General features: G+C 30.2%; 1 protein-coding gene across 2 annotated transcripts in view; it reads left to right on the top strand.

The window, feature by feature from the left end:
- Positions 1-26436, top strand: part of LOC126770485 (uncharacterized) — a 187693-nt gene that overhangs the window by 76442 nt on the left and 84815 nt on the right. For both annotated transcript variants that reach the window (XM_050489880.1, XM_050489877.1), the window contains exon 2: positions 13379-13434. The gene's annotated coding sequence lies outside the window, so the exon portion shown is untranslated. The remainder of the gene's footprint in view (positions 1-13378; positions 13435-26436) is intronic.

Below are 26436 nucleotides of genomic sequence, written 5' to 3'. Positions count from 1 at the left end.
CCTCATCACCCGAATTAATATTCAAATGAAGTTTGCAATACCCACCCATCTTGAGTTTTTAAAAATTTTAATTATATTTTCTTCAGACGTGACAGGCACGACAGGCAACCTTTGTCCTTATTTACGAGTCCCAAACGTATAAATAAGTTTGTTATAATTATAGCTATGTTCTTCATTAGCCTCCAATTGATCGTGTTTACTCAATCTGAATACAACCTTTTAATTCGTTTATTTGTATCAGGCAACATCCGTAATTGTAGCAGGTAACCAATATGGGAAACAAGGTTCCGTATTTGTATAAAGATATTATGTAACATACACACGTTATGATTGACTAGCCTACTAGTTCAACTACTAGTATTCAAGTAAAGTTTGTGTTTATACTAAATATACTTTCGATTTTAAGTTATTGTCGTGATTGTGATGTTATTGCTGGGAATGAAATCGTCTCAAAATAATTAAAATATAGAATTATTTTCATCAGTTTTTTTTATTAAATCATAAACAGTGGTAGATTACTGTTAATAAAAAAGCAAGTGCATACACTTACATATATACGAGCGAAGATATTGACTTTGACTTTAACTATGCAGTTTAAACATATTGTATATTTTATATAAAACTTAATTTTAATTTCTTACTTACCTTACATGTATTAAAAGTATTTTTTCCTATAATTGTCAGATCAGTCAAAGTAGAAATAAACCAATGGACAAAAAATAGTATTAGTTTTGGATAAAGTTTATTAAGTATACTAAATAATACAGTCATTTAACAACCCAGAGACAAAATTTAAACCCTATAAAGCGGACAAAACGAACCTACATGTAAGTAGTGAAGTATGGGGTTGTTAAAAATGTCGTGCATAATGGAGATTGGGAAGGGGCTTTAATTAAAAGTCAACGCTAGCCCTTGTAGAACAAAAAAGCAATTTACTTTGATTTGAACGTCCACCTAATAGTTATTTTTTATTTGAAATTCACTTTGAATCGAGACTGCTTTGGTTCGCACTCTAATGTCTAAGTGGTCAAAAATTAAGCGTTTATTTACCGTCGTCATGTCGTTTAAAATATACGTCAGTAATAATTAATTATAAATCTGAAATTGGAGTCGTTAATTTTTATTTGTAATTCTATATTATGGTAAATGTGGACGTTCCTCTTATAAGGGTACCTCTTTTCTTAAGGTGAAAGTTTGGAGCATATGCTACTGTTAATAGATATCCATGTCGCAAAACTTCATCCGATCCACGCAGGTCTCCTGACAATGTTTTATCATATACCGCATTATAAACACAAATTAAGCATATGAAAATTTTAACAGTGGTAATATTTTAACCCGCGATTTTAATTGTAATTTCAATTTTTATTTAAATTGCATAATTTATATTTGCAATATGCATATTTTGTGTTAATACATGTACTAACTTAAATAAGGGAGTTTTTGTATCGGAAATATTAAAAAAAAAACATGTTGGTTTTGTTTCTTGACAAAATTTCCTACTGCGAATATAATCTGGTAATATTTCACGGCGACTAAGCTCCGATGAAACAGGGAATTTCCCGGACATATCGCATTGATTTATGAACTGTTTAAGTACCCCTTAAAACTATAGCCAAAGAAGGCAAGGTTCTTAGCGTTAAAATGTCGTTTTTAATAAATAAGAGTACATAAGCTTAAGTAATTATGTTTAAGATTAATGTGTTAAGTTTTAAGAAAATCTTTTGTATAAAAATATGATTTCACGCTTTAAATTCGGATTAAAGAAAAAGGTAAGCTGAATGAAAAATGAACCGTTTCAACGCAGTATAAATTGGCCTGAGTGGTACGACAGCTACTGACTAAATGGATCTTAATACAATTTTTAAAATTAATACATATATTTTTTAAATTCTTATATTGAATATGAGATGTATTGCAATGTATATAATCTTGAGGCCTATTGTTTTAAATTCTGTTTTTTTTTTCATTAAAATATTCTAAATAAGGTTTATGTTTAATAAAAGATGACGTCATGACGTCGTTTCGTAACGTTGAAAATTATATACGTGAAAACGCATTCAACAGCTTAAAACTTTCTTTGCGTTCTTCTATTTTCTGAAATGTCGAAACAACTTTCTCGCACAAATTTAATTTTGCTTCAAATTTATCCTGATTAAAGTCTAAATGAGCGTGGGTTCTCTTCAGAAGTTTCATTTAATTTCTTGATTGGAAAGGATTTTTCTTCGTTGTATATCTTTGCATTGTTAATATTTTCTCATACTTTATAACGCAATGTAATTCACTCACATTTTTATATTGTGATAGAATGTTACGTTTACTGAACAAAAATGATTTAGCTTATCAACGTATAGTTGATTTTAATTTCGTATATGTTAAATTGTAAATAACGAATTTCTTTACTTCTTGCAATGCCTATAAAGAGTAACTAGTGTTTTTAATTTAATCATTTAAAAAAAGAAGTCTTGTTGCTTGCATACTTGAAAAAAATAATAGTGTAATATTAATTCATTACAAAAACAATAATAACATAGTTATCCAACAATTTAATATTGAATCTTTATTATATATTAATAAAATGTAAGATTTAATTACAATTACGTTAAAATAAAAAAAAATCTTAAAAAGTTTTTGTTTTTATTTCAAATTATTCGAATGAAATTTTTGCACTTAATGTAGCAGCTATATATACAATGTAGGTTTTTATACAATGCAGGTACATAAAAAGACAAAATATAATTGGAGAAAATTTGTAATGTACGTTTATTATTCTTTTTCGTATCATCTTATTTGATCTTGTTACTCAAATGTCAAACAAATTGGCGATAATAAAGAACATAATAATTTCATTGTATCATTTACTCCATATAATGTAAGCATGTATATTATTAGGTAAAAGAAATTCACAAATAATATTCATAGATATCGATATATATTCTAGGGCGAATCAATTCATAAATATTCATGAAGTAATTTATTACATAAAGGCAATTTATAAAATAAACAAAGACCGCAAATGCTGTTTTGCTAATTTGAGCATTATTTGTTAAATTAATTGCTTCAATATTGATTTGGTTTGTTGATTACTAATAAAATATTACTCCTTATGTAAAATAAAGTTCTCCTCAAAAGGAGATGAGGCTTTGGTCCACCAGCGTGACATTTAAGTGTTACTTTTACTAACAAAGTAATATCAGAATATATAATTATATTTAATAATTATATATTCTGTTAGTATTTATTATTTGTGGTATTATTCAATCAAATGCTATTTATTATAAATGGTTTATCAGAATTTCCAAGGGTACTAAATAATATTGTTCTTTTAAATTACATTTTCGTTTATAATAATTAAAAATTTGTTATCAAAATTACAATTTCCCTGCGTCATGTAAGTCGCATCATTCGAACCCCAGATAAACAGTAAAAGCCATAAATAACAGTGGACGATTAACAAACCGATGGCTGCTAGGGTCGTAATATATTCACTAGCTGATCCCAATTTGTCTGACCTAACGCAATATTGGGAGCCCTCACTCGGTTTGCATAATATCTATACGTATTACAGATTACTTTGATAATAGTTTAATTAAAGAAATATACACAATAAACCGTTATTTATTCTATTCAAATATCTGGTGTATTATTAAGTTAGTTGGTATTGTATTTTACGAGTACACTTGTAGTTTGACTTGGTGGTAGGGCTTCATTGTAGGTACCACACAATCATCACATATTATGGTATTGTTGTTCTGATTTGGATGGTGAGTGAACCAGTGTAACTACAGATACAATGGATATAAAATCTTATTTTCCAAGGTTTGTGGCATATTGAGTTTTTAGGGGAGGGTTAATATTTCTAACAGTGCTAATGTATATGGGTGATGGTAAACACTTACCATCAGCTGGCCCATTTGCCAGTCCGTCTACCTATTAGAATTAAAAAAAAAACAGTTAAAAATGGTTAAAAAGTATTATCGCCGTTTAAATATATACAGTTTTCTAAGCGTGCCAATGTTGTTTTTCATATAATCGAATTTTCGAAAATCGTATGTCGTGTAAAAGCACTGGTCACAAGCGGTGGTCACTAAATTATAATTCGATATTAGTGCACCGAACGTTGCAGCTAAGTATACAAAATAGATTTGTTTCATTCACCGATAAATTAATAGCATAGTTGTTAATCTCAAATCGAATTCTATGTTGTTACAATTCTATTCAAATTAAGTTCTATGAAAATATTTTACATTTTACAACGATCGCTTCATATTTCGCGTATTTATACGTGTATTACCTTACGTTAAAGTTATTTTTGTTAGTATTTAAAAACTTCGATCATTATTATTAACTTCAATTTCAAAATAATTAACTTCGGACGCTCTCTCTCCTTCGCAAATATTAGATTTTTTGTATGTTTGTTTGTAAGGAATAAACTGAAAATATACTTAACCGATTTTAAAATTTCTTTCAACAATAGAAATCTGCATTATCAGCGAGTAACAAAGGCTATATTTTTTATTCAAAAAATAAAAGAGATCCCTATGAAAATTGCATTAATGTAAACCAAGGTATCAATTTTTTTCCTTTAAAAGTCATTATTGGCGTAAAAAGACAATTGTTCGATACGGACGGAGTCAGGGCGGGCCGTTAGTATCAAATAATAAGCTTTTCATACCATACAATAAATTAATCTTACTGCGGAAAATTTAATAGTCCCTTGATTTATTCGTAGACAAAAGATTTAAAGAACATTGTAGAGTTGAATTTAAAAATCTTAAGAAGACAAATCCCTGCTTCATTTGCTATTCTTAAACTTGTAACATCTTTAGCTGAACTTGTTTAATAGTTAATGCAATTTGAGTGTTTAATTTTCTACTTCTGTAGAGAATTGTAAAGGCATATTTAAGATGCACTCGGCATACAAATAGAGTGAGTTTATCGACTGTAGCAAGAGCAAGTGTGGTCGTTTTGAAAGTTTCGCCAGTTTAATTGTTTTCCCATTCGGAACGTTCATCGCATACGCCTTTTCTATGTTGCCTATTATGAGGATAATTAAATTTAACTCAGCTTATACGATTGCTCTGGAATGTTTTATTCCTTTGAACAAATAGTAAACAGCTATTTAATACTTCAAATCCTGGAACTGGTTTACAACGGTCGTTCTTTTACGTTTAGCTTCAGTTAAAGGAAATATTTGCAAAGTTTTGTTTCAAATAAAAGTATCTCAGCTGTATCTTATATTTATGTTTAATTTAACAAGTTAACCTGTGTTTGTATGCTGTGTTTCTTATAGTGAGTAATAAACCTTATTTGTATAATTGTCTTCATTAGCTTGTTATCCCATCGTCACCAATGCCGTGTTAGTTTTAATCGTTTGCAATTTGCAAATTATTCAATTCGTTAGTCAAAGTAAATCGTTCTAAGATACTTGATTGATTGGTGGAGATGGAGATAGCTGTTCATTTGATATGTAATTAAATTTTGACTACCTCGTTGGTGTAGTGGCTAGATGTAAGGCCGCGGACCCGTAGGTCCTGGATTCAATTTCCAGGTCGGACCAATAAAAATTATTGGGTTTTTCTGTCAGAAAATTCTCAGTAGCAGCCCGGAGTCTGGAAGTTGGAAGTGTGTATACTCCCGTGCCTCGGACAGTGCGTTAAGCCGTTGGTCCTGGTTGATCCGAAATCAGTCTGGAAGACATGATTAAATTTTATACATTAAATGAGCCTAAACTGTAACACATTTTTTTTTCCAAACTAGTCTTACATTCGGCTTTGATTGTGTTTAATTGTCGCTACTTTTTTAATTATTATTAAATGGTCTACGTCTTCCATGATAAAATGAAATGTTCAAACGTACGAGCATACGACGAACAAACGTACTTTCACATTTACGATATAAGAAAAAATAAATATTAATCAATATAAATGGTGCTTAAAAACATATCTTGCTTTATGTAGAATTTCCTTAAAGATTCATAATATATTGTATTATACTATAAGTACATGATTGTATGTAAATTGCATTAGAAGGCAAGTTTGGTTTGTTTTTCTTTTTATGAATTCGATTGATTAATTAAGACCTGGGTCGGGTCACTGCAAGAACTGAAACCACTATTCAAATCGTCAATGTGCCCCCCCCAACCACGGAATTCGTTATATTCCTTGTGACTCTAGTTAAGCTGACTTACTAGATCTTCAAATCGAAACACAACTATACAAATAATTGTTGTTTGGTGGTAGGATAGCTAATGAGTCAATGGTACCATCAAGGTGCCTACACTAAGCCCTACCACGGGAAAAAGATATCTAACAATAACGATAAACGTACATAATGGTAGGTGTTAATTAAATGAGCTACGAAGTTATAAAACACTAATTATATTTCTGATCACTTGTCTTAGAATTATAAAATGCATTTAAGAGAACGCAAAAGATGAATAACTTAGGGCGCGCGTTAAATTTTATTGTTAATTGTAAAATTTTAATGTTTGAACTTAAAAGTAAAGTAATAGTTACATATCCCAACGCTAAATACAGGTCTTATAGTTAGCAAAAGTCTTAGAATTGATTCGCCCCAATTTTCTCACTGCTCCGATACTGCTTGGTGGGTATAGATGTACCAGAATTTAATTCAACACTTGCAGCAGCAGTCATGATTTATCGAAAAAGCACGAAAATAATTATAAAAACAAATGACGCATCCGAAAGCTCAATGGTGCCCGAATGGAATTAAACCCGAATATTTCAACTAAAATACTCGTACTCTATTCACTGGACCATTATGGTTCTATTTGTAATATATTATTATTTTAATTAAATACTTCACTATGAAATATTTATTGTTCACGTTTGAAGTCGAGGCGCGACGCTATTACATACATAAAGACATGTCTCTTGGCTGTCTTGATTAATGTGTGTAGCGAAACTAAGAATGTCGTCTATTCGCCCGGCGCTGCCAGACTAATTGTTTTAAACGCCAGCTTAAATACAATTGCCGCAAAGTAATTAGTTTCCCAGGTCTTTACCGACTGTCGCGATGAACATGTTTGCGACGTTCCTCCGATACGTTTAAGTTGCCTTTTGTTTTATACTTACTCGAACTGTTCTTAAACGATATGTTATTGATTTTAAGTGTCATATTTCAGTCGTAGTTAGTACTGTGCGCTCAGTGGTCGAAATTTGACTTTTACTGTTATTGAAAACTTATGAAAAACATATATGAATTACTATGCTTGAAATTATTTTTCTTATACATATTTCCATTTTTTTTATTGTTCACACTGAAGCTCGTCAATGGTTACACAATAAAAAATGCTAACAGAGTAAAAAATGGTGATGAACTGTGATGTCTTTGCCTATTTATATACAGAAAAACCGTAGTCTTTTTACTATATCTTTCTTTAAAATTAGAAAGGTATGATGTCAATGAAGTCGTTTTTTATATTATAAATATGCATTTTTTTAATTTAATAACAAAGTCATTTACTTTTAAAGACATAATTTTAATTAAAGGAAATACCTAACAGAATTTTAGATGCAATGAAAGGGTTTTAACATACTCATATAAAGCGCTATACTCTGGTGAATTCTCGTTAGCGATCACCTGGGAGATGTCCGCTACATTATAGTCGGACTGCATCGGGAGCCGGAAAATCCAGAATCATCGGTCCCGCCACAATGAGATGGGCGCTTTTAGCGGAATTAAAATGTTCCACAACTGTCCACATGTTTTATTGATAAAATGGACACGAGCTTGTATTTTTTCTGCTTCCATTACCAGCAATGAGTAACTTGTACGGTATAACCTTTACCTGGAGTGAAATTTAATTATATATTTTATTATATGTGTACGTACGTATACAAGAATATATCGATGAAAAAAATCTATAATTCGTTTATTTTCGTACAGAATGAAATTAATATGGATAGGTATTATAATTAGTACATATCTAATAATTTCCTGCTCTTCTCGCCGGAACTTTCTTACTGATCCAGTTGTAGTTTCGCTTATAAAATAAAGATTCAAAAAAGTTTGTATATATTTAAAATTTGATTTTAACAATCGTGGAAATAAACGTCTATATAGTTAAATCCAAATCGTTTTTTTTTATTAAATTTTATAATCCATGAATCAATTAAAATTCCATATAGAAAACAACCAATTAAAGAGATTGTGTATAATATTATATTAATTTTGGACCATAAGGTGTCAGACTATAATTAGATTTAATATTTAGATCCTTGCGTGCTTCTCCTTAGTGTAGATATTGACAAATAAAAAACTTTATATTGAGTATTACTTGTGTCAAAATTAAAATATAATGAACATTTGGTCAATTCCTAGTATGATAATGATAAAACAAAGAATGCAATGGTCTACATAAGCATATTTTAATGTATACCTACAATAATAAACGCGCTAATCTAATAGCTAACTCTGCACTTATTGGATTATGCGATACCATTAAAAATCTTAATTGTCAATTGTCTACAGAACTGTTACTTAAAACTTTTAATGCCTTTGAGAACAATTATAATATTTATGATCTATTTAAAACATTTTGGCTGGTTATTTAAGAAGCGATTCGTTTTGCTAACGGATAATAAAATCTAAATAAATAAGTCAAAAGCGTCCAAATTTATCTAAAGATATCGCTTATTATTGTATACATGATTTTTAAAATTTTATTTTAAATAAACATATAAATTGTTACTGTGATATATATCTAAGTAAGATATGTCGCGAATAACATATATACATATTAAATTTCCGTATATCTGTTACGATTTTGGCAGCGTTCGCTTGGAAAAATCCCAAACCAACAAATTCCTACCCAATATACCTTTACAAAATGAGCTATACCTCAAAAACATATCTCTAAGAAACATACAAACGCTATATAGGATATATATCTTTCTCTAGAATAAAAAAAAGCTTCGTAACCCTCCAAGTTGTGATTAGAAAACAATCGGTTACTGTACTATAACGATTATACGCACGCATATATGCACCCGCTTCGCACGGTTAATTTAAGAGGTGAACAAACGGAATGATGCAAAAAGCTACTTTGCTTAATATTGTTTTAAGAAGTCGAGAAATTAAGTGTGTTGTAGAGTATCACGTTTGGACGCCTGTACAGATTCTAAGAATTTTTATATCGAAGTGACATATGGTATAGAGTTTCTTCCATGACAGAATATGTCATGGAAGAAACTCTATACTTTTATTTTTATACTTTTTTCATTGTGACAAAGATCATGAATAAAATTTAATTTACGCCAAGTGAAGCGATTTAAATTTAATAAGTAAATAAAGAGACAGGTTATAAAAGTAAAGTGACGACTCCGAAATGTCTCACGGATGGGCCAAGGCCACCTCTTACGGAGAATGTTTTTGGAGTTTATTGCATTACGCTACTTTACTGCGGGTCAAATTTTATCAAAATATTTTGATGGATTATTATGTCTTTTAAAAGGTTGGCAGCGTAAGCAAAGAGGCCAATTGTTGGTCAACACTACCCGTAGAAATTGTCGCTGTAAAAAATATTAATCCTCCTTTACATCACTAATCTCGGGAACTAAGATGTTATGTCCCTAGTGCCTGAAGTTGTACTGGCTCACTCACTCTTCAAACCGGAACACAATAATACTAAGTATTGCTGTTTGGCGGTAGAATATATGATGAGTGGGTACTCAGACGGGATTTGTTTAACAATAGGATATAATTTTACTAATTTATACAACTGGAAATAATTGAATTTTCATGAGATTTTATATAACCTATGCTTATTTTAAGATCACGCGATAAATTAAATGTAAAATGCAAAAGCAGTTTCACTCTTGTCATATATTTTTTATCAAACATTCACGTCTGACAAAACAGCGTTTCATTTTTACTATTGTTGATTTTTATATGCAAAAATTAAAATATTTTTGTTTTTGAGCGTATATTAATATTTTGTTAATTTTATTTTATTGCACAACATCCCCATAATAAGTATAAATAAATGAGAATTCATGTCAAACATATTTCAATATATTTTTAAATTATTTATATTAGTCAGTATATTTTAAATACAAATATTTGTTTCCTTATAAGAAAAGTCTATTTAATAGTGACATTTTAAACCCGTTCGAAATTTTCGACGCCATTTTGTTCTTAATTTTCATATTATCTGTTATAGTGTAATTAAAGTTGATTGAGTTGTCATTTTTATTCCACTCACAGACGCATACATGAGCAATTTATCGTATGAAGTCGTGTGCGTAATAATTAAAAGTTATGCAGCGTGACCTATTAAGGGGAAATTATTCTGTCATACAATAAAACCAATATTAATATACGGCTTCCATATTTTATCAGAGCGAATTAATTGTCTACAGTTAGTTTATAAGTAGACTTGAAGCTTAATTGTATTGTAGTGTAAATGTGTGAGTACTTTAACATTTATATTTGTTTTTTGTTAAAAATTATTCGAATTGGTGAAAAAAGTTAGTGGTATTTTAGTTGATAAATAAATTGTATATAATTGTCTTATCAGTGTTTCGCATATAATATGTTATGTCGTGTTTTTTATTTTATTTCTTAAATAATATAAGATAAGAACAATTGTCTTCTTTATTGTTCAACTGTGGTTAACCTAAAAACATAGCGAGACACAACATCTGTAGTGTATAATAATTAATTACAAATACATTTGTTTATATTCGTAAAAAAAAATTTGTCATATTACAGAGGAAAAATTAATAAATTAATACTTTATTATTTTTTAAACATAATAATAGTTACTGTGATATATGTATAAAAATGATGTTTAGTTACGAACTTTTTTGTATACATTATGAAGATTTAGAATTAATACACACAAAGATTTTGTTCGTCTTGGCAGACTTGACTTGAGTTCCCCTGGAAATAGCCCAGATCGACATTCCTTCCCAACATACCTTGACATAATAAGGTATATAATATTATGATGGTATCATATAAATAGGATTTTTTAGTATTTCATGAGCCTGGAATAAATGTAAACGAGTAAACGACTACAAAAACTTACGTATTTATGACATTAGTATGCTGAGTATGTTACAGTCGATCAGAGTGAATACTATGTAACTTGTCAGTTATAAATAAGCCTAAGTAAATTCCGATAACAAACGGAGCGAGCATCAGGACAAATGTTACGCACATTATGTGTTTACTAAATAGTTATATGTGACGCTTCTGAGTTGTATATCTTAAGACAAAGTGTGTAGGATATATGTACATAACCTACAAGATTATTGGGACAGTGTTCAATACGCTAGCTTTGAGTATAATTCTTTAATTACGTTATGTACTGAGTCGCGCGCAGCGATGGCTTTGTAATTTAAACACGCCAATCTTTACCATTGATTGCGGGTTCAGACTTAGACTAGTACTACTGACATTTCATATTATTGTTAATTTATTTTATTACATAAATAGCAGTTGTGGTTAAGGTCCAAGCCTTTTAAATAAGAAGGGAGGAGGCCTTTGGCCAGCAGTTGGACATTTAAAAGCTCATAAGAGTTATCCCACTACAATTCACATTGAGCCCGTACTGTTATGACAGCACATGTGCATTTTGCATATTATGTTATATAGACTGAATTATTTTTAATTAATTAGTAAAAAAGAGTTGTTAATGTTTATGGGTTATCTCGGTAGCATTCCGAGTTATATACAGTAGCTTTATGAATGATTAATCTTGCAGAAATACGATTCAAAAGCGCTTGTAAGAATCTACTTGAAAAGTGTAATTTGATTAAAAAAATTATAGTATTTATTTGACAAAAAGAATTTGAAACAAATTAGCAACGTCATATTAATAAATAATGGTAGTAACGATTATTATACTAGTTTACCTATTTTATATTTATTTTCGATAATAAAATCCAAAATACTATGAGCATCTTCTTTTGAGTGAAAGCAATAAAAGTTCAAGAGAATCAGCAAATTTTACATCTCTAGGCTCCTATTTTCATAACTGTTTGCAGCAACTGCGCTAAAATCACTTCGAGAATTTTAATGAAATTTCATACGATTTTAATTTTTATATTGAGATATTTAAAAATATCCGTGTCTAAATTCCAAATGAATGAACAGGCATAGCTCGTGTGTAATATATTTCAGTTCATTGTGCTTATAGAATGTGCCCAGTACTAATTGCGTAACACGTGCGAATACGAACAACAGAGTCATGCAGAATAAGTTCCGAAATAAAAAAAGTACGACAAAAAAGAGTGGCATTCATAACCGGGAAATACGTTTTAGAGATATTTTGCATTGCATTGTAAAATTTTTATCGGCATAAATGACTCTTATATTCGTTTTTCATTGCTTTATTTTTTAACACGTGATTTTAATGTTTTGATATTACTACTGCTTAAAAAACCTAAATATATATCAAATCAAAGTAAACTTTATTCAAGTACGCTCTTGCTAAAACTTTTTTTTTATTAAATAGATAGGCGGACGAGCGTAAGGGCCATACCTGATGGTAAGTGGTCACAACCATTAACCATCGGTCACATCGCCAATGCGCCACCAACTTTGGAAACCAAGATGTTATGTCCCTTGTTCCTGTAATTACACTGGCTCACTTACCCTTCAAACGGGTACACAACAATATCAAGTACTGCTGTTTTGCGGTAGAATATCTGATGAGTGGGTGGTACCTACCTACTCAGGCAAGCTTGCACAAAATTCTACCACCAGCATCAAAAGCTACCACCGTTTCGGAATATAGATTCTACCCAGAAGAACCGTAAAAAATCTCAGTAGTTACTCTTTTTCAATATTTAAGTTACATAAGTAATTAATTACAATTGAATTATAATTAATCCTCCATATAAACCAACGAATGGTAACTTCACACTTTTTTATCATCTATATAATCTTTTGTAGTAATACGCCTTAATGTTATCATAACTGCTTTATAATACCATGTTTTTATTACAAATATACTGTTTATATTCCTTTTGTATAAATTTATTTTAAATAGTGGTCATATTCACCCAAAGGCGATTTATAAACTAATTCTTATATCGTCAATGCGCCGCCAACCACGTTATCTAAGATGTTATTTCCTTTGTCTGTAATTACATCGGCTCACTCTACTCTCAAACCGTAACGAAGCAAAGTAATAATTCGCTGTTTGGTAGTTGAAGTGGTAGTAGATTCCCATCGAGAAATTCCTTTACAAATTCCTTCAATTAGTAGTATAGTATAGTAATATCTTGTAGCATAATAACGAACAATACAACAATCGTATTATATAAATATGTAATAAGAATATGAGACACATAATTTACTTAGATTAACTAATATATTAATGTTATTATTTCTATAATTGCAGGTAATTCACAAACTTGGTAATAACAAGAAGTGATTTGCTCTTGGGAAAGGTTTAACGTAAGTACAACATCTTTGGAAATCATTTTATTATGTTGTCTATAGTATAAATAATATATTATCTATGTAGAAATCTTTTGTGTATTAAATAATTGATTTTTTTTTCTACCAGCTACAAATTTGAACTTATGTTATAAATATAGAAGGTTTAATAGATAAAATATTTTTACATGTATTTGTTAAGATTCTAAGCTAGCGTTACATTCTAAGTTCAAGGTTTTACATCTAAACGCAGTAGACTGCAAATGTTTATTAAGATGTCCATAAAAAACATAAATTAACAATGTATATAAATTGAATTTTAAACTTAATTTATTTGACTGAATAAAAAGATCCATCAAATTTTAAGTAACACAACACATTTTTAATTTAATACGCCATAGACTATATTCAGATTAGAGGTATATATAAAATATTCTTAATAAAAGCACATATAATAATAATAATCATTCTTAATTTAAGCCAGATAAAGGGAACTTACAATTAAATCAAAGAAATTCATTTATCATGACTCGAACTTACAGAATTTTTTTTCGTTAGTGAGGTTGAGAGTTCACTTTTTAATTTAAGATTGGACAGACAGAAATAAAGTAGTTGAAATAAAATGCCCAAACCACCCAACTTCGGGTGGTATTTTGGGCACGTTCGAGTTAGCTGGGCCACGGTGACTTTTAATTAATTTGGAAAAAAATAAAACGTTCGCTTACCGCGTCCGAAAACAACAGCCAATTTGAAAATAGTCCTTTTAAAATTCATTAATGTTACAAATCGTTTTATAGGAGATGGAAATGTTCGATTAATCTTTTGGTACTGAATTTTGTAAGATGATTAATTTCGATTGCAAATCTGAATTGAAATTGATTGGTTATTCATAACTTGGTTCAATAATTTAAATCATAGGTTGGCTCAAATAATTTTATCAACAGATATGTTAATTTAAGAAAAGCATTTTTTTAATAAATAAATAAATATGTATCAGCTCTCACTTTTACGTGTAACCATTTAGAAATCACGCAAATTAAATGAATGTTACTGTAATGAAAGTTTAAATTACCAGTAAATTTATAATAAAGTTAGGTAGTTGTTTTGTGTATAAAAATAATCGAAACCTAATACGTTAGTGTCATATTGTTGGAAAAGATATCTTCTAATTTTTAAAAGAAGCCTTGGAGCTTATTTGACTACGTTATAGAGTTCGTGGTTATACCCAAGGATTTCAATCAACACAACGCTGAGCACAAAATGAATTTTAAATATAAATCAAGAACATGAAACTCATTGGTATAGATTTCAACCTAAAATATTCTCTAAATTTAACGTATTCTATCGACTGGGCCATATCAGCTCACTTCATATATTATCAATTATAATTAAAAGTTTCTCTTTTCGAAAATTTATACTCCGCAAATGAAGTTTAATCGAAAACTTTCCACCTGTTCCCAAATAAACTCTCTAAATTATTACGCTAATTAAATAAAAAATCACCTCTAATTAAATGCAGTTGTGCCAAGCATTTGACCCAATTACAGAGAAATTCGTGAACATTTAATCAACGTATATAATATTAAACATGTTATAAATATATATATATATATATTTTATTTCGTCTCTAGTATTCGAGTTCTCTAGTATTGAAATAGCTCAAGTAAAATTTGCAGTACTTTTTAACGTTTCGCTACGGTTTAAAGTAAGATTAATAGATAAAACTAATGGAGGTTGATCGTGAAGGAGTTACGAAATTGAATACGATGGAGTTTTAATCCCGCATTTCTTAGGCAACACTTTAATTTTTACGTTAACTTTATTTCTAGGTTACTTTACTTGAGCCGAGCTGGCTTTTTTGCTTTTTTGCATGAAGTGGGGTTTGTGGGGGGAGTATTTGCACTAATCACACCCAAATAGCTATAAGGGTTGCTTATAGCACTGAGAGAAGGTGCACATAGCGCCGACGCTTTCTTCCCGGTCTTCTGCAGCGGAGCGGCACTTTCCTCGCGGAGAGACGCTTCGCAGCCTCCTTTTGGGACACAACGCAGAATTTTATTCATCTTCCTAATAATTTATCTCTGTCAAGGTAGTGAATTAAAATATAACGAGAGAACTTACACGTGTTTTATGAAGTGCTGCTTGTATTATGTGACATGTATGCAATCGTGTCGCAAAAAAACCAGCTCAAAAACTGCTTTTAAAAGACGAGAGCCCTACAGTGGGACATTCAAGGGCTGTCACTTTTAATTTACTTTCGATACTTTAATAAAGCTTCATAATATATGTCGAAACACACGGCTTAGAGCATTAATGTTAAAAATACAATCTATAAATCTGTCTGTCAGTCAAAACTTTACTTAAGCTATTATGGGTTTTCATATTTTAATTAATCTCAAAAATCTGTTTTGAATAGTTATGTATCATTGTCAAAATCACTAAGTCAATTTGGCAAGAACTTTAATAAGGTAGAGGGCGTTAGAAGATGTATAAGTATAAATATATTTACGTCCGTGTGACAATTGAAACAATGAAGAAAGTTTTAGTAAAATCATATCAGTAAAATAATCTACTTTGAAAAATTATAATCAAAGTAATTTGTGACATGGTGAATACACACACTTACATGTGCTGCGAACTCTCTGCAACTTAATTACGGAAAATACTCGTAGGACGAATATGACTTTCTTAATGGTTAATTAGAATATGGGATTAGATTACGAACGTAACCCATTAGCGTAATTTAATAAGATTATTAGAGCGAAATAAAGATAATTGCTGTTCTAATTTTCGGTACGCGTTTAATAGGTTCTTCTCCTTTTACAACTATTGTGATTGTTTAAAATTGTTTCATTTGTGCTGTTGTTATTTTTACAAAAATATATTATTGTCATTTATTTACAGGTAATGCAATTGGTAATACCGTTTTGATAGGGCAATAATAAATATTCTTATACATTTTTTACGTTAAGACCAAATAAGAGATTTCATAAGGTTTGCGTTAAGATAGGTAGACACAAGATTACCGAAAGACAATAAAATTTTATAAGCAGTTTACCGATATATAATCCCAGACGTCTGTGTGTGTGATTGTGTGTATGTTGAATATTTGTATAAAAAACTGGTACATAAAATGAACAACGTCCCATTTGAAGGACGAATATCTTTATGTTTCTTGACCTTAAATGTGCTAAACGGTTGGTTTATATTGATTTTTTTTAAGATGTTGTCTTCATATCATTATATTAGAGTAATACGTTATTGATATGGCTTTGGTCTATGCGGTGTCGATACAATAATTAATAGGGCACTAAGAGTAACTTCTCATCATTGCGTTGTTATAATTTTACGATTTTGAATAACGAATTTAAAACGCAAGTCGCAATAGCATGAAAGAGACAGATGTTTGAATAATTCAATGATTAAGTAAGTTTTTATCGTTTGTTCTTTTCACCGCTATCGAAGAGGAGTCCCATAATATTTCGCTCGGGGCCCATCAATAACGTAAAGCTACCAATACAGTTCCGAATTGGTTTGTTATACGTATAAAATAAAGTATTCCATTATCTAATTTTTGATGTTCGAAAACTGATTCCATTTTTAAAATAGACTAACGATACCGTTTATAAACACGTTTATACATACTGAATTTATTAACGAGATCGGCAATCGAAAGTGTTCAAAGACATATTTATAAATCAGCCGAAACTAAAAGCGACTCACCCAAACACGGTCCAATGTAATAGTTTTAAAGTTGCGATACATATATACATCCTACATGTGATGGTATATTTCCACTCGGTATCAAATAAATGAGTCGCTCGGTTTGATTCATACGAATGGGGAACGGAAAGTACCCGGCAACGAATAAAACAAATCAAACGCAGTGCATGGGGTGCGGAATACACTGCACTATTGCCATATGAGGCATAGGCTGCCCGTCCAACGGATACAAAGCGACAGACAAAGATGTATCATTCTAATATTATAGACGTAAGAGATTTTATGTTTGTGTTCACGAAAAAATGACTTTTATAAAATTTGTCTTGGAAAGATTTAAAACTGTTCCACACACTAGACATACACACTAGAGAAGCTGTGTGTGGAAGCTAATGTATATTTTAAGTAAAAAGAAACTGCTTATAAATGAACTTTAAGGATAGGTAATTTGAGAAGATTTTGGAGGATATAACATTCCACCACGCTGCTCTATTGCGGGTTGGTGGGATGTGGTGTTTTTTATCCGACACATAAATCTTTACGATATTTTCCTTCACCGCCGAGTTGATTTATAAACAAAAATTAAGCACATGTAAATTAAAAGATGTTTCCAATCCTTGATTCGGCTCTTTCTGCATGTTTATATGTATGCACGATATATTAAAAATATATATTTTTGTAAGAAGGGCAATTCTTATCTTAATTGCTTATAAGATTAATGAAGGCTGATTTTTGCTTAGTATAAGAACCGATATGATTATTACTGTGTAGTATTTTTGTATTTCAAATACGTTTAAAGTTAATGGTTTATGATGAATGTTTTGTCCTAAATGTAGTAATGAAATGCTGCTGAGGTATATATAATATACATTTGTAACGTATATATACCTTTTATATGAATTTACTGTATTTGTTCTTTCGAGTTACAATACAATAATCTATTTAATTTTACTTCCAATGTTCCGATAAAAATATTCAAAACGCAATTTTTTTACAAGGCCATAATAAATATCATATTTATCACATTATAGTTTAATAATTTAATCAAAGACAGGATATTTTAAAAAAGGAATAGAAAGGTACATAAATAAAACGAATTTAACAAATTTAGAATATCAAAGTTAAATCAAGAAAACAAGTTTTATAACGATGATTAAAAAAAAATGATGAATAAGTGTAGGTAATGTAGGTAGGAAAACGTAAAGGATTCGATAAAAAAAAGTTAGAAATCTTTTGTTTTTTTAAAAAAGAACGAATCTTAACTCTAGGCATTAATTATAAAAAAAAACTTATTAAAATGATACGTTCATTTTGTTTCTATTAACAGACTAATTATAAACTAGTTACTCAAAGTACGTGCAAAAAAAAATCTTTGTCCGTTTTAAATTTGCACAAAATGCCTCACAAAGCTGTTGCAATTTAACGCGCCACTTGGCCCATATGCGAGCAAAACAAGAACATTTTTCATTTTCATTCACTTTTTTATTCGTAATGGAATATTAAGTATTGATTAAAACGTAGGTGTTAAGTATTCTGCACTACAATCAAAGGGTATTCACACTTACGTTAGCAACTACCCGAAATCGTTTGTAAATGGCCTTAAATAAATAGAATAATAAATCATTGATATGCCGTTTCATTTATAATATAGGTCGATAAAGTGTACATTTATTAACACGTTTTATTAAGTAGTACGTTTATTGTATTTATATAATAGTTACATCGTTAATAATAATAATAATGTCCTCCAGACCGATTTCAACCACGGCGGCCGATCTCAAGAGAGATTAGCCAACTACGCAGGAGATATTATAGTGCACAAGTTCGTGCGCAAACACAGGTGCACTCTCTCTTCACTAACTCTCATAATCCGATGGGACGGCGATCCGACACGACCGGAAACAGTTCAGGCGCACCGCGCGCGCACGACCACCGGCTTTACGTGCTTTTCGAGGCACGGAAGTGTACACACTTCCAACTTCCAGACTCCGGGCTGCTACTGAGAATTTTCTGACAGAAAAGCCCAATAACTTTTTATTGGCCTAACCTAGGAATTGAACCCGTATCTGCGGCCTTACATCAAACCACTAGACCAACGAGGCAGTCAGTTACATTGTTATCCTACCAACATTCACTTTAACAATTCCGTTGCTTGTCATAATTATTATAATATGAGTCTTGCTACACTCGTGGACTAAATTATTTAAAGTTATTATACCCAACCGAAGATTAGCAACGGCGCGGGTTCTATGATAATATTCAATTATTTACCTTTATATCTAAACCTTGTTTTATTAGAAAAATACTAAGAAAAAACACTTTTATACAGACATATAATGCGTATCATAATCTAATTAACAAACACTGATTATTACTACTGATATATTTTTTTAAATATTTTGAGTAGGTATGTATATTCTGTATGAATTCTGATTTACCTATAGTATATATACCTATAACATATATGTATATTATACAAGTTGCGGATTTAATGTCAATACTCCGCAATTTCAGATATTCAAAAAGTACCTAATTTATTTATAATTTGTAGGTACATAATAGTTTTCTATTTATTTATAGCCTAAGTGCTATTCAAAAACACTCGTAGAAAAATATTTATATGAAAATATTTATTTCATTTAAAAATATGTGTGACTGATACAATGTTGATGTCACAAAAAAAAAATCACATTCCTATTGCACTGCAATATTATAAATGGGAAAATAAATATTCATATAGAATATTTATTATAATAAAAATCTAAAGGGAAAAAAATAGTTTATTATAAAACTGTTAAACTTTTTGTACATAATTACATCTACATCTAACTTCACAGTAAACTCGATTAGTATCAAAATTGAAACTTCAGGGCGGTTTAGCAATTTAAAGCGACACATGCTGGTAAAATGGGAACATGACTCATTTGCATGCGTTTTTGTGCCAATTTATGGAATTCTTAAGCAGGTGCATGTGTTACGTAATGTGTTTTGACTTTTATCGTATAAATTATTACATTTTCTATCACTTTTCTGTTAATTATTCGGTATCTTTGTTATTATAATTTTGTTTAAAAATATAATCAAACTAACCAGTTCACAAAAAAGAGAATATAATCATATTCGTTTTTTCACATATAATGTAATAAGTCTCAGCGTTTACGAAGAAGATTTTAATGTAATTATTTATCGTATAATATATTTTTGTAAACTCTTAAAAATACTTCAAAATTTCAGTTATTTTTTAGTCACTCAAGAAATTGTCATTTGGATTCGGCAAATGCTATCTTAGCAAATTAAAAATGTAAATCAATCAATCCTTTCAAGTGAATTTGCATTCATTGATTATTTCATTGAATTTAACTCGCACAGCCTCTTTTATAAAAGTTGCTTAGCGAGTGATTTGTTAAACAATGCTTTGTCTTCTTCTTTCGAATGTCAAATCAATTATGTCAGAAAGAGCGAAATCAGTGCTTAACTAAATAGCCGCTAAGCAAAGCTTATGAGTAAGGCCGTTATTTTTTATTAATATTACAATTGACTGTTGAATTATATTCACGTGGGATAGTCTTTTGAATAAATCCAAGTTATTGTGGGTGTGTATATTTGCTTGTGCCGTCGTAACTACAAAGGGATAGGCGGCAGCGCATTTTGCTCCTAACATCCTGATATCAAGTGTTTGGTCCAAAATAAACGCAACATCATCTGAATTATTTAATAAAACAAAGTAATAATTATTATACAACATGAATTATGCAATATTAAAGTGTTTTAACCAGTTAGTCAAGTGATGTTACTTATAACTCGTTCTCGTGCGACTCTTTTTATTCAGTAAAATAAAATGTATCTATTCACAAACGCATGAAAATAAGATCAATAATAATACTTATACTAGACTTAATATTATTATATAATAATAAAGTTTGTATTATTTAACAATTAATTAAATTCGTATTAATAAATAATGAAGTCAGTTTCGTCAGATTGGACCAAAGATTATGTAACTCATGCATATATTTTTTAATGTATCATACAAGGAACTGATTACTGTGAAATGCGTACAAAAGAAATCGGAAACACTTCGCCTTTCAAAAAATAAAAATATACAATTGATTGCGATAATTTCATAATTTCAAATTTCGAAGCCTTATTTTGTTCTCTACAACATTAAAATATTTTTTTGTTAAGTTGAAATAAAATATGATTAATACATTTTTTCTAAGAGTAAAATGGTTCGAAATCGCTACCGGCAAATTATGGACCACAAAGCAATACAGCCCGGGACAAATCGAGCTCCAACGTTATTGCATAGTATCGCGACACCTGTAACAGACATAGAGACTGACGGTACTATATTACACTTATTGTAAACATGCACAGACTATTGACATTTCGTGGCAAACGTTTAAGTGAATTGGGTACGGGTTTTAATTTCCGTCATGAAAGAAAACAATTCAATACGCAGTTCACTTATTATACACGCAAGAAGATATAGAATTCAAATTTCGAAGGTCAAAAATATCTTAAACGTCAGACGTCAAAAGCTCAGAGTAAATAGCCAATTTTTACTTTTATTATTACTAAGATATATTGTAGAATTTCCTGTGAACGTTAACTTAAACTAATTATTTTTATATATCTTATATTAAGATAAACTTTATACATTGTTTTTAAAGTCTTGTTTTGATTTTAAAATTTATAATATAGTATTTCTAATGATATTGCACGATGCGATTTGCATATTTTTTTAAGTAAAGCTATTTGTACGAAATTTAAGCGGTTACGCATGGATAACTCTGTTGTAGATGGCGCCCAAACTTTGGCTACGAATACTATTATTGACTTCACTTCCGCTGTGTATGACGTTGTAAAGATATCTGAATTTAATCCTTACAAGTTATAAGATAAAAAAAAATTGATAAAAAATATAATGTTCTGGTCCAAATATATTCTATCTGATAGGGAAATTATCATACAATCTCGGCCTTGTTTTCTTATTACATGTATATAAGATATTTGTTATTATCCGCAATGCGGTAAGTTTTCGTAATTATTAACAAAAAAAAAAACATTTATTGATTCAACATAGACTAATATTTTCGAATGCAACTATTATAACTTCTAAATAAATATTTTATAGCGTTTTGGAAAATATATATTTCCTTCAAAAATAAACGACGAAGGGTGAACCAATCAAAAGATAAACAATCAAAAGATAAACTGTTTCACGCCGTCGACCAATTATATCTGTTGGCATATTTTAAAGTTAACTAGCTTTGCAAAAATATAAAAAATATATTATTATAATTATAGTTTAATATATGAATAAATATAAATATGTTTTTCAAGTTTATGTTGTTGTTTGCACATATTATGTATATGAAGCTTTAATTCTTTGAAACATTCGGATTATATGTGTATTATAAGTTATTAAGCTCTAAGAGATATAGAATTAATTAATCGGCAATGTGATTCAATAATTGGTTGGTCAACAACTTTATCGTCGGACTACACGCCAAATATGAAGAAAACTAGAATACTAAATATTCAGCGGAATTAGAATATTGCTTAATAGTAGAAATTGATTGATTTATTATTATATCGCATTTTAAATTCTAAATTTGAAAAAACACATTTATTCATTCATGTTATTTACTTTTGCACAAGAAAGTGTTATTTAAAAAAAACAGCAATTTGAAAGAGATGGATGGCTTTTTGAAAAAAAAACGAGTATTTACAGATTCTTAGCTTTTGAATTGAAACATATTGATGTTATTAAGTTTGACTTGAAAACTATTCCTTAACGTAAATACTTACAAATATAACTCTCTAAAAATTTTGTAAGAAGGTTTGACAAGTTATTTGGCTACACTCAATTCCCAGGGAACTGATTTTAGACAAACTTCACTGCAAAATATTTACTACATCAATAATTAATTTTTGAAGCTAGGAGAAATTCTAATATAGATGGATTCCCTTAGGGCAAATTACATTACCTTTGATCTGTGTTAAGGAAATTCGCTATTAATCTTAAATGCGGCGCTGATTTAATTTTATAATGAATACAAGATATATATTGAGACTAAAATTTTATTAGATTTATTTCCCATCTGATAGTAAGTGGTTTCCTTATAATTGACACTGGTAAATAGAAATGTTAAAAATAAAAATCTATCTCAGATGCTATACTTTTTGTACCTTTGATTACACGGGCTCACTTATTTCAAATTGGAACTACTATTCGACAATAATTGTTGTATGAGTACCCACCCACGCAGACCGTTCAGAACAAAGGCCATCGGTCAAACAGGATTCTAAAGCATTGGCTTACATGACAAAAATAAATGCATGAAAAAGTATACTTTAGTAAAAACAAAATTAAATGATTACGTGCAAGCGACTGCCTGTTTCTGTTGTTTAATTTACCTTTGTTCAGTTTCTTTTCCTTTTTATAGCAATCCCGGTTGAATTCCGTAAGTCTTGGTAAGATAGGTTTTTTTCTAAAGAGATTCTTTCTTGTATTTCATTATTATGCAAATACTATGACCCGCCTTGCGCCTGGATGAATGTTTTTATTGGCTGAATCAGTCTCATTTCATTTAAAAATCCACTTTTCACCTTGAGCTCTTATTGCGTTATTAAGCTAGTTATTGTTATTGTTAAGTTATTGCTAAAAATAGTATATTGTACATATAAACCTTACATTGGGTCGGTTTACGAAGAGTTATTTTTCTATTGAATGTAGACTTTTAAGCTGAAAATAAATTGAAATAGTTGACTAATGCTTATTATAATATAATTTTATACAAAAATACATTAAAATCATAATTGGCCAACAAATTAATAAATTGAAGTAGTTCTTTGGATACGAAGAAAAGATACGGCGATGGTAAGGTCCCGGGGTGGCATGCTCGAGCGAACGCTGACTGCGCCGGCGGTTTTAGCGCTGATTCACTTAATTGGTAAATCTTAGCTGACTTAGCGCTTTCCAATTACGCTCTATGCAACTCAGATGAGCCGGGTTTAATACATCGCAGTGTTTCAAAGGAACGATTAATTAAGCCTAATAGTAATGGCTTGTTTTAAATAAGTACAATTATTGGATCTGAAATTTATATGATATGAAATACAAGTAACACAAAAGTTGACATATTTACTTTCATCGGGGTTCAATTTTACCCGTATTATAGTATTTACTGTTTCCGGCAATTACACCAAATCGGTTGTTGATATGTCAAATAACATTACTGTCTCATTCCCATATAGTAGAGTACATCTATATATATATATATAAACAAATATGTGATAAAATGATTGATATGATTAAGATATATGTTTCGTAGATATACCATTCAGACATTTATGAATTTGACTATTGAAGATAGTCGTAATTGAAAGGGATCGACTTCGCAAGATTCTGATCACGTAGACAACTTCTCTGGGCTTGTTTGCAACTGATCTCGGGTACTCAATACATTATCGTTATCTGCGAAATCGATTAACGATACGTTTAGTTATAACTCGGAGATAGTACAATGTTCGATACGTGCTTTCTTTGTCTGCTCTGGAATAATTGATTAAATTATTTAGCAGAAACAAATAAATACTTTTTCGTTTGTATTAAAAAGTATTTAATAGCTTTATTCATACATGACGTAACATTTTTTTATCAGGGATGTTTTGGATATGAAATTTCGGATCTTGATATTGATTCGGATGACTGCCTCATTCATCTAGTGGCTAGATGTAAAGCCGCAGACCTAGAGGTCCTGGGTTCAATTCCCATGTCGGACCTATAAAAAGTTCTGTCAGAAAAATCTCAGTAGCAGCTCGGAGTCTGGAAGTTGGAAGTATGTACACTTCTGTAGTTCGGAAAGCACGTAAAGCCGTTGGTCCTGCGTCTGAACTCTTTCCAGTCGTGTCGGATTGCCATCCCATTGGATTATGAGAGCTAGGGAATAGAATGCATCAATGCATATCTTCTAAACATTGGGCTAATCTCTTTTGAGATTGGCCGCCGTGGCCGAAACCTGTCTGGTGGACATCATTATTAATCTGGATACAGATATTTTTGATTATCCGATTGTTGCGGATTGTTATTAGATTATTCAGAAATTTGTTATTATTTGGTATTACAAGCACAGAAAAAACATAATTAGCGTTCAAAATTATAAATATAGCCTGGATTTAAATAGATATCACTTTATGCATAAAATTATACTAAAAAGTTTTAGTAGGATTTTGTTACGGTTTTGGATCGATTTTATTCGATATACGAAACTTTCAGTTTCTATTACGTAGCTCCACCGCATACCTGTTTTTTATTACAAACCTTTAATAAGGGTTGATAATAATTTGTAATTTTCTATTTTGAAGGAGTTTCTATTTCAACAAGTCAAAAATTATCCAATGAGAAGGTAAGAGTTCATTTATTTATTCTTCGACATCAAATATTAAAAACAAAACAATTATAGAAAAAAAAACTTATTCGTAATTAGAAATATACTAATGACTCAGTTTTTTTATTTGAGTATATACTTTTACTTTTTTGTTTAACGAACTAAAACGGTTGTTTTTTATAATTTACTGATATAATAAACCAAATATGATGAGGGTAGTTATTTATTATTATGTTACGTTATGTATGTATTAGCTTAGTGTGTGTGTGTATAACATTTTATTAATTACATAAATAAATACACTGCTATTATATATTACTAAACTCGGGATAGTTTAGTGCATAAGTGGAATGTATTAAGGTGAATAAAAAAGGGGTACCTCGAAATTCTGCCTGTGACTCGTGAAGACACTTCTTCTTAGGGAGGGCTCCCTTGGTCCTTGGTTGCTTTAAACACACTTGAAGAATATAAGCCAAGGGATAGTATTGTGGGATCGGAGAAGTATAATTGTTCGTTACACTAGCTGATTTTAAAACACTACACACCGCGGTCTACACAAGAAGGGAACTACGTCAACCGTCAAAATCAAATCATGGATAAAAAATGACGTTCCATTCTACACATTAATCTAAACACACTACAATATCATATTCAATATTATTATAGCTATGAAGATTACAAATTAGTTAGAACCTTCATTTACTATAGTTGACAACTGAGACAACTCTCGTACTAAGTCCTTTCAGGTACCAGGTGTTCTTTCGTCTAAATATACTGTTATGAGGCTATATCTTCCCAATAAGTGACGCATGTGTGAAACCCGATCAGGTGTTAATATTCAGTTTTATGTTATTATATTTTGGTAGCTGTGTCCAATGAACTGTTCATAGTTTTACAGATAAAT

The sequence above is a fragment of the Nymphalis io genome, chromosome 9, assembly GCF_905147045.1.
Source record: "Nymphalis io chromosome 9, ilAglIoxx1.1, whole genome shotgun sequence".
Lineage (NCBI taxonomy): Eukaryota > Metazoa > Arthropoda > Insecta > Lepidoptera > Nymphalidae > Nymphalis > Nymphalis io.
This window is presented reverse-complemented; position numbering and strand designations above follow the sequence as displayed.